General features: G+C 42.7%; 1 pseudogene; it reads left to right on the plus strand.

The window, feature by feature from the left end:
- Positions 1-9,914: 9,914 nt before the first annotated feature.
- LOC138441737 (heterogeneous nuclear ribonucleoproteins A2/B1 pseudogene) lies at positions 9,915-10,937 on the plus strand (annotated as a pseudogene).
- The last annotated feature ends 216 nt before the right edge of the window (positions 10,938-11,153 follow it).

The following is an 11,153-nucleotide window of genomic DNA, read 5'->3' on the forward strand; positions in this document are numbered from 1 at the left end:
ATTTTTAAAAACATTCTGTTGTTTGCTAAATGTTCCCAGAAATACAAGAGCCAGTGATGTATTAGATTTTAGCCCAACATCAAAGCAGGTTCCAGGTTGTTTTAGACAACATTAAATGTACAAAGATGGCTTCCCTGGTGGCTCAGACGCTAAAGAATCTGTTGGCAATGCAGTAGACGTTGTGTGCGTGCTGAGTCACTTCAGTCGTTTCCGACTCTGCGACCCTATGGACTGTAACCCTCCGGGCTCCTCTGTCCATGGGATTCTCCAGGGAAGAACGCTGGAGTGGTTTGCCATTCCCCCACTTGAGGGGATCTTCCAGACCCAGGGATTGAACCGGAGTCTCTTACATCTGCGTTGGCAAACAGGTTCTTTCCCAGTAGCGCCACCTGGGAAGCAGTAGACATTAAACAAAGCTTTATCAGTTCAGTTCAGTTCAGTCGCTCAGTCGGGTCCGACTCTGCGACCCCATGAATCGCAGCACGCCAGGCCTCCCTGTTCATCACCATCTCCCGGAGTTCACTCAGACTCATGTCCATCGAGTCCGTGATGCCATCCAGCCATCCCATCCTTGGTCGTCACCTTCTCCTCCTGCCCCCAATCCCTCCCAGCATCAGAGTCTTTTCCAATGAGTCAACTCTTTGCATGAGGTGGCCAAAGTACTGGAGTTTCAGCTTCAGCATCATTCCCTCCAAAGAAATCCCAGGTTTGATCTCCTTCAGAATGGACTGGTTGGATCTCTTTGCAGTCCAAGGGACTCTCAAGAGTCTTCTTCAACACCACAGTTCAAAAGCATCAATTCTTTGGCGCTCAGCTTTCTTCACACTCCAACTCTCACCTCCATACATGACCACAGGAAAAACCATAGCCTTGACTAGGCGGACCTTAGTCGGCAAAGTAATGTCCCTGCTTTTGAATATGCTATCTAGGTTGGTCATAACTTTTCTTCCAAGGAGTAAGCGTCTTTTAATTTCATGGCTGCAGTCACCATCTGTGGTGATTTTAGAGCCCCCCCCCCAAATAAAGTCTGACACTGTTTCCACTGTTTTCCCCGTCTATTTCCCATGAAGAGATGGGACTGGATGCCATGATCTTCATTTTCTGACTGTTGAGCTTTAAGCCAACTGTTTCACTCTCCTCTTTCACTTTCATCAAGAGGCTTTTTAGCTCCACTTTCTGCCATAGGGTGGTGTCATCTGCATATCTGAGGTTATTGATATTTCTCCCGGCAATCTTGATTCCAGCTTGTGTTTCTTGCAGTCCAGCGTTTCTCATGATGTACTCTGCATAGAAGTTAAATAAGCAGGGTGACAATATACAGCCTTGATGTACTCCTTTTCCTATTTGGAACCAGTCTGTTCCATGTCCAGTTCTAACTGTTGCTTCCTGACCTGCATACAGATTTCTCAAGATGCAGGTTAGGTGGTCTGGTATTCCCATCTCTTTCAGAATTTTCCACAGTTCATTGTGATCCACACAGCCAAAGGCTTTGGCATAGTCAATAAAGCAGAAATAGATGTTTTTCTGGAACTCTCTTGCTTTTTCGATGATCCAGCAGATGTTGGCAATTTGATCTCTGGTTCCTCTGCCTTTTCTAAAACCAGCTTGAACATCAGGAGCTTTATAGAAACATAAAAATGCACAAAGGTACTGGATTAATTTGGAAGAGAAATAAGGTACAGTTAGATATAGCCTCAGAGGATATCTCAGGTAGAGGAATCAAAAAGCGAGAAAAAAAGAAAAGACACTGTAAAATAAAAGTCACCTTGACCCTGGTGTGAGTGATATAGGCAAATCACAGACAAAACCCTTACCACAAGTCCTAGCACCTCACCGCCTTGTCACCCCCAGGGCCCATGGACTTCCGATCTGTGCTGTCTTTGTTGCAGCTCAGGGCCACCACAGGGGAAACTAAACCCCGAGAAGCAGACCCTGTCCAGATGTATCAGGCAGATGGCTGGAACATTCTGTCTTCTTCCAGCTTAAAAATGGGATAGTCTGGGCTTTGTAGTGTCATTTAGTTCAGAACTGCCTTTCATGGGAGCACTGCCTCTTCAGCCCACATTATAAGCACTATTAATAAGAAGAGAAAGAAATCTGAGACCCAGTATGGCAGAGTCTGGGGTAGCGCCTGTGCATTCTGCCAAGGGGTCAACCAGGCCTCTATCTGTAATAAGGACCCTCCTGTCAAGTCTCAAAAAGCTTCTCCACCTCACCAGGCTAGACCAGTGATTTTCAGAGTGAGAAAATGAATCCTTGGACCATAAGCAGCAACAAAGCCTGGGGAATTACTACTAGAAATGCAGAGTCTCAGGCCTTGCTCCCAGATGTGATGAATCAGAGACTCTGGGATGGAGCAGCAGAGAGCTGAATTAAAAAGGAAGAAAGAAAGAAAATACTAGAAAAAAAAAAAACCGACCCAATCAAAGAAATGGGCCAAAGAACTAAACAGACATTTCTCCAAAGAAGACATACAGATGGCTAGCAAACACATGAAAAAACGGTCAACATCACTCATTATCAGAAAAATGCAAATCAAAACCACAACGAGGTACTATGTCTCACTGGTCAGAATGGCTGCCATCAAAACGTCTGCTGCTGCTGCTGCTGCTGCTGCTGCTAAGTCACTTCAGTCGTGTCCGACTCTGTGCAACCCCATAGAGGGCAGCCCACCAGGCTCCCCCATCCCTGGGATTCTCCAGACAAACGTCTACAAACAATAAATGCTGCAGAGGATGTGGAGAAAAGGGAACTCTCTTACACTGTCGGTGGGGATGCAAACTAGTACAGCCACTGTGGAGAACAGTGTGGAGATTCCTTAAAAGAACTGGAACTAGAACTGCCATACGACCCAGAAATCCCACTGCTGGGCATACACACCAAGGAAACCAGAGTCAAAAGAGACACATGTACCCCAACATTCATTGCAGCACTGTTTGCAATAGCTCAGACATGGAAGCAACCTAGATATCCATCAGCAGACAAATGGATAAGGAAGCTGTGGTACATGCACACAATGAAATATTACTCAGCTATGAAAAAGAACGCATTTGAGTCAGTTCTAACAAGTGGATAAGACTGGAGCCTATTGTAAACACTAAAGAAAAACACTAATATAGTATATTAATGCATATATATGAAATTCAGAAAGATGGTAATGACGACGCTATGTGCATGACAGCAAAAGAGACAAAGATATAAAGAACAGACTTCTGGACTCTGTGGGAGAAGGTGAGGGTGGGATGATCTGAGAGAATAACATTGGAAAGTGTATTACCATATGTGAAATAGGTGACCAGTCCAAGTTCGATGCATGAAACAGGGCACTCAACACTGGCACGACCCAGCGGGATGGGATGTGGAGGGAGGTGGGAGGGGGTTTGGGGCGCGGGGGGACACATGGCCGGGCTACAGCATGGCTGATTCATGTCAATGTATGGCAAAACCCACAACATTGTAAAGTAATTAGCTCCAATTAAAATTAATTGAAAAAAAAAAAGCCAAGAAACTTGTGGGTAAAACATTTTTCAGAGAGAAATATTTAAACAGACCCCGGGCAAATACTACTTCTACTTCAAAGTGATTTTGTTTAAAAAAATCTGGCTTTTTACCCCAAGGAAACTTCATACATACAGATGTAAGAACCCTTGAATCTTTGTTAATACTAACACCACAGAAAAAACTTTCAGTAAGGTAACTTTTTGTCTTAAGGGCTGCTGCTGCTGCGTCGCTTCAGTTGTGTCCGACTCTGTGCGACCCCATAGATCGCAGCCCACCAGGCTCCGCCACCCCTGGGATTCTCCAGGCAATTAAAGAGATTTTACATAGGACAAGGGTAGATAAATGGGACACTCTCTTGCCATCGATATGGATTCCAAACTCATCAGAAGAGGCCAGCTTGGAAATAGGTCTATGCAGTTTCCCCCAGTTCCAAGAGCTGTCCTCTGACTATGCCTGAGTTGTAGACAGCTTGTGACTCCCTGAAAAGTCTACTGACTTCTGCCTCTGACTCTCCTTTTATAGGGGGAGAGACTAGACAACACAATCTAGAGGACATGCTTTCTCTCAGATCCAAGGCATTGGAGAGATTCCTAAATCTATACCCATAAACACAAGATTCTGAGGCCATTAACACCATCAGATACTGTCATAGATCAAAAAAAAAAAAAAAACAACAACAAACATTTGTGCCTGGGTAGGTATTTGCAATGTCTACCGATATTGTAATGTTTTCTTTCCCTTGGTTGGGATACAATCTACAAATACAAGAATGGAAGTTGCTCTCTGCACTTCATAGTAGCTTTGGAAGGACCAGGGCTCCAGGTCTGCTTTACAACTCACGAGCTGCCTCAGCAACAGAGTAGACCTTCCTTTCCCTGAAAGAACACTGTGCCTGAAATGTCCTGTAACAAACACCAATCTACCCAATTCACCAGAGCAGCTGCAGAGAGTCATTTTGTGAATCCATCAACTTATTTAAGAATATTACCTTACTGTGGGGGCTTCTCAGGTGACTCCGATGAATGAGGTGACTCATTCATCTACCAATACAGAGACTCGAGTTTGATCCTTGGTTCAGGGAGATCCCCTAGTGTAGGAAATGGCAACTCACTCCAGTATTTTGCCTGGGAAATCCCATGGACAGAGAGGATCCTGGTAGGCTATGGTCCATTGTTGTTTAGTTGCTCAGTTGTGTCCGACTCTTTGTGACTCCATGGACTGCAGCATGCCAGGCTTCTCTGTCCATCACCATCTCCCCGAAACTTGCTCAAACTCATGTCCATTGAGCCAGTGATGCCATCCAACCACCTCATCCTCTGTCGTCCCCTTCTCCCACCTTCAATCTTTCCCAGCATCAGGGTCTTTTCTAAGGATTCAGCTTTTCATCATCAGGTGGCCAAAGTACTGGAGCTTCAGCTTCAGCATCAGTCCTTCCAATGAATATTCAGGATTGATTTCCTTTAGGATGGACTGATTTGATCTCTTTGCAGTCCGAGGGACCCTTAAGAGTCTTCTCCAACACCACAGTTCAAAAGCATCAATTCTTCAGCATTCAGCCTTCTTTATGGTCCAGCTCTTACATACATACATGACTACTGGAAAAAAACCATCGCTTTGACTATATGGACCTTTGTCCGCAGAGTAATGTCTCTGCTTTTTAATATGCTATCTAGGTTTTTCATAGCTTTTCTTCCAAGGAGCAAGTGTCTTTTAACTTCATGGCTGCAGTCACCATCTTCAGTGATTTTGGAGCCCAAGAAAATAAAGTCTGTCACTTGTCCATAGGATCGCAAAGAGTTCGACAAGATTGAGCAACTGAACACACACACACACACACACACACACACACACACACACACACACCCCTTACTGTGAAGGAAATATGGTATAAAAATGCCTTTTTAAAGGTTATTCACATAAAATATTGGCTACCAACTGAGTAAAAGAAAAACATTACATGTTGGTAGAAACTACAAATATCACCCCTCCAAACGTATTGAGTTTTTTCTTTTTCCTTTTTTAAAAATTATTTATTTATTTTAATTGGAGGCTAATTACTTTACAATATTGTATTGGTTCTGCCACACATCAACATGAATACGCCACGTGTTCCCCATCCTGAACCCCCCTCCCACCTCCCTCCCTGTACCATCTCTCCGGGTAATCCCAGTGCACCAGCCCCAAGGATCCTGTGTCGAACCTGGACAGGCGATTCATTTCTTATATGATATTATACATGTTTCCATGCCATTCTCCCAAATCATCCCACCCTCTCTCCCACAGAGTCCAAAAGACTGTTCTATACATCTGTGTCTCTTTTGCTGTCTCGCATACAGAGTTATCATTACCATCTTTCTAAATTCCATATATATGCGTTAGTGTACTGTATTGGTGTTCTTCTTTCTGGCTTACTTCACTCTGTATAATAGGCTCCAGTTTAATCCACCTCATTAGAACTGATTCAAATGTATTTGTTTTAATGGCTGAGTAATACTCCATTGTGTATATGTACCACAGCTTTCTTATCCACTCATCTGCTGATGGACATCTAGGTTGCTTCCATGTCCTGGCTATTATAAACAGTGCTGTGATGAACATTGGGGTACATATGTCTCTTTCAATTCTGATTTCCTCGGTGTATATGCCCCGTAGTGGGATTGCTGGGTCATAAGGTAATTCTATTTCCAGTTTTTAAAGGAATCCCCACCCTGTTCTCCATAGTGGCTGTACTAGTTTGCATTCCCACCAACAGTGTAAGAGGGTTCCCTTTCCTCCACAGCCTCTCCAGCATTTATTGCTTGTAGACTTTTGGATAGCAGCCATTCTGACTGGCGTAAAATGGTACCTCACTGTGGTTTTGATTTGCATTTCTCTGGTAATGAGTGATGTTGAGCATCTTTTCATGTGTTTGTTAGCCATCTGTATGTCTTCTTTGGAGAAATGTCTGTTTAGTTCTTTGGCCCATTTTTTGATTGGGTCATTTATTTTTCTGGTATCAAGCTGCAAGAGTTGCTTGTATATTTTTGTGATTAGTTCTTTGTCAGTTGCTTCATTTGCTATTATTTTCTCCCATTCTGAAGGCTGTCTTTTCACCTTGCTTATAGTTTCCTTTGTTGTACAGAAGCTTTTAATTTTAATTAGGTCCCATTTGTTTATTTTTGCTTTTATTTCCAGTATTCTGGGAGGTGGGTCATAGAGGATCCTGCTGTGATTTATGTCGGAGAGTGTTTTGCCTATGTTCTCCTCTAAGAGTTTTTATAGTTTCTGGTCTTATGTTTAGATCTTTAATCCATTTTGAGTTTATTTTTGTGTATGGTGTTAGAAAGTGTTTTAGTTTCATTCTTTTACAAGTGGTTGAACAGTTTTCCCAGCACCACTTGTTAAAGAGATTGTCTTTTCGCCAATGTATACTCTTGCCTCCTTTGTCAAAGATGAGTTGTCCATAGGTGTGTGGATTTATCTCTGGGCTTTCTATTTTGTTCCATTGATCTATATTTCTGTCTTTGTGCCAGTACCATACTGTCTTGATGACTGTGGCTTTGTAGTAGAGCCTGAAGTCAGGCAGGTTGATTCCTCCTGTTCCATTCTTCTTTCTCAAGATTGTTTTGGCTATTCAAGGTTTTTTGTATTTCTACAATAGTATCTGATGGAGTCAGTAACCTCGAATTCTTATGTTTGTGGGTACAGATTTAGGAATCTCTCCCGTGCCTTCCTCCTGAGAGAGTGTCCTCTGGATTGGATTGTCCACTCATTAGATTGTCCATTCTCTTCCCCTATAAAAGGAGAATCAGAGGCAGAAGTCAGTGGACTTTTCAGCAAGTCACAAGATGTCTGCATCTCAGGAGTGGTCGGAGGACAGCTCTTAGAAGATAGAGGATCTTGTACTGACCAGATTTCCAAGCTAGCCTCTTCTGGCGAGTGTGGAATCCATATTGAAGGCAAGAGAGTGTTTGTGTGTCTACTTTTGCCTTTTGTAAAATCTCTTTAATTTAGCAAACAGTAGCCCTTAAGACAAGATGTCACCTAATTGGAAGTTATACTCTTTGGTGTTAGTATTAAGAAAAATTAAGGCAGTTCTATTTCCAGTTTTTAAAGGAATCTCCACCCTGTTCTCCATAGTGGCTGTACTAGTTTGCATTCCCACCAACAGTGTAAGAGAGTTCCCTTTTCTCCACACCCTCTCCAGCATTTATTGCTTGTAGACTTTTGGATCGCAGCCATTCTGACTGGCATGAAATGGTACCTCAAGAATACATTTGAATCAGTTCTAATGAAGTGGATGAAACTGGAGCCTATTATACAGAGTGAAGTAAGCCAGAAAGAAAAACACCAATACAGTATACTAACACATATATATGAAATTTAGAAAGATGGTAACGATAACCCTGTATGCGAGACAGCAAAAGAGACACAGATGCATAGAACAGTTTTTTGGACTCTGTGGGAGAAGGAGAGGGTGGGATGATTTGGGAGAATCATGTATAGTATCATATATGAAACAAATTGGCAGTCCAGGTTTGATGCATGATACAGGATCCTCGGGGCTGGTGCACTGGGACGACCCAGAGGGATGGTACGGGGAAGGAGGAGGGACGGGGTTCAGGATGGGGAACACATGTATACCTGTGGTGGATTCATGTTGATGTATGGCAAAACGAGTACAATATTATAAAGTAATTAACCTCCAATTAAAATAAATACATTTATATTAAAAATACAGTAAATTAAAAAATACAGTGAATAAAAAGCACCAAGTGAAAAGGTAAAAAAAAGAAAGATTAAAAGTTTTGTGTATTTATGTGTATGAAGTTTTCTTGGGGATAATAAGCTAATTTTTAAAAAACAAGATCACTATGAAGTGGCAGTGGTATTTGTCTGGGCCCTGAGGTTTTTCATTTACAATAGTATCTGATGGTGTCAGTAGCCTCAAATTCTTGTGTTTGAGAGTACAGATTTAGGAGTCTCTCCAATACCTTGGATTTGAGAGAGACCATGTCCTCTGGATTGGGTTGTCTGCTGATTGGGTTGTCTACTGATTTGGTTATCCACTCTCTTCCCCTATAAAAGAAGAGTCAGAGGCGGAGTCCAGTGGACTTTCCAGGGACCCACAGCCTGACTGCATCTCAGGAGTGGTCAGAGGACAACTCCTAGAACTGGAGGAACCTGCACTGACCAGATTTCCAAGTTGGCCTCTTCTGGTGAGTGATGGCAAGAGAGTGTCTGTCTGTCTACTTTTGTCTTTTGTAAAATCTTTCTGTATGAGGTAGATGTAGTGTTTGCCTAGGCTCTGTTTAAATAGTTCTCTCTGAAAAAAATGTTTTACCCTCAAGGTATTTGGTCTTTTTCTCTTCAAAACTTCACTTCTCTGCTTCACATATCATCAATTTGACCCTTCCCAATCTCTTCGTCATTAATACTTGTCATTAATATTTTTCTTTCTTATTTCTCTTCTCCCACATCTTCATCTTTCTCTTTCTGTTACTGTGTTGTCCTTATTATCACAGCACTTTACTGTACCTAACGCTGTAATAAACATTCTTTCGTCTATGATCCCCTTTCTTGCATCAAGATTCAAATAAACTGGGGCAATGATTTTGTTAAGTGAAATTTTAAATCGTGGATTTTAGTCCACAACTTGGCATATAATAGATGCTCTGTAAATGGGAGGTTCAAGTGCCTTTTTCCTCCAAACTGTGGCATCTTAGATGTTGAGAGGGGTAATATGAATAACTATGGCGGGACTACAGAAATGAAATGGTATTTGTATTTTCTTCTTTAAAAATATCTTCTGAGGAAAGAAGTGTTAGGTGTAAAAGAAAGGATACCCTGATTAGGTTTACATTTTAAGTAGATTGTGATGATCAGATTCTTACATGGATTAACAGAGAAAGGAGTTGAAATCCTACTGAAAGTTGATTGATAACGATAAAGGTGATATCATTGTACAACTGAAGTTGATTTTCTGAGAAAACTTCAGAGAGTGTTTTTGGGAGTTTGAATAGTTTTTTTCAAAAAAATATATTCGAGCTCCTTCTAAGAGCAAAGTGACTAAGTGAACAGTGACTAATTGTAAACCATTGAATATCCAACTTAGTGAGAAAATCAACACAAAATGAAGAGCTGATAAAACATACATTTCAAAATTGGAAACTAATAGAGAAAATGCATTGTTAATTTGATGACTGGGTCTGGAAAGGTCACTCATGGAAATGGTGTTTTGCAGGAAGGCGGAAACGTGCCTAGAGGTCATAGCAGCATTGCTGGGTCCCCGTGGAGGTGCTCCTAGAGGCATTTTCCTGGGGTAGCAGAGATTCTCACCGCAGAGCCAGGACATGTCTGGTCTGCATTCATCCCTGAGATCTCTCTCATCTCCCTCAGCTATGGGAAATCAGGCTGAAGCAACCGACTCCGTGATGGAGAAAACCTGGAAATCTGTTCCTATGAGAAGGCAAAAGAAAGAGGCTGAACAAACCCGTAAACTGTTCATTGGCGGCTTGAGCTTTCAAACCACAGAAGAAAGTCTGAGGAAGTACTACCAGCAGTGGGGAGAACTCACAGACTGTGTGGTCCTGAGGGACTTTGCCAGTCAAAGATCAAGAGGATGTGGTTTTGTCACCTTTTCATCCATGACCGAGGTGGATGCTGCCATGGCGGCCAGACCCCATTCCATTGACGGCAGAGTGCTTGAACCCAGACGTGCTGTCCCAAGAGAGGCATCTGGGCAGCGAGGGGCCCACTGGGCCCTGAAGAAGCTGTTCGTTGGTGGAATTAAGGAGGATACTGAGGAGCATCATCTTAGAGAATACTTTGAGAAATATGGAAAAATCGATGCCATTGAGATCATCACTGATAGGCAGTCAGGCAAGAAAAGAGGCTTTGGATTTGTGACTTTTGATGACTATGATCCCGTGGATAAGATAGTGTTGCAGAAATGCCATGCCATCAATGGTCATCACGCAGAAGTCAGGAAGGCTTTGTCAATATGGGAAATGCAGCAAGTCCAAGGATCTAGAAGTAGAAAAGGAGACCCTTTTGATTTTAGTGTTTCTTGTAGTGGGGGTGGAAATTTTGGACAAGGGCTGGGAACTAAATTTAGAGGAGAAGCTGATGGATATGGAGATGGCCCCAGATCTAGGGATGGCTGTCATGGGTATGGAGGAGGACCTGAAGGTGGGAATTTTGGAGGTTACCCTTGTTATGGAGGAGGAGGTGGAGAATATGGTGGTGGAGGCTCTGGGTTTGGCAACTGTGGTGGGTTCTCTGGAGGTGGTTATGACAATTTTGGAAATTATGACGAGCAACCTTCTAACTATGGTCCAATGAGAAGTGGAAACTTTGGCGTTGGCAGGAACAAGGCAGCCCCATACTGTGGAGGAAATTATGGCCCAGGAGGCAGTGGAGGACGTGGGGGTTATGGAGAGAGAAGTGGGTATTGAGCTTCTTCCTGTTTGCCCTGGGCTTCACTGTCTAAATAGCAGAGGATGAGAGCCCAGATAAACACTTTCAGGCTTTTGAATTAAGGATATTAAGGAAACTCTTATCTCAGTCATGAATAGATAGTGATGCGGCAGAAGACAACAGAACAGGTCCAGAGAGCTTTTCTGTTGGTGGATTGGAAGGCTGTATAAAAAGACACTTGTGAATTTTATGCA

Source organism: Ovis canadensis, chromosome 5 (assembly GCF_042477335.2).
Source record: "Ovis canadensis isolate MfBH-ARS-UI-01 breed Bighorn chromosome 5, ARS-UI_OviCan_v2, whole genome shotgun sequence".
Classification (NCBI taxonomy): domain Eukaryota; kingdom Metazoa; phylum Chordata; class Mammalia; order Artiodactyla; family Bovidae; genus Ovis; species Ovis canadensis.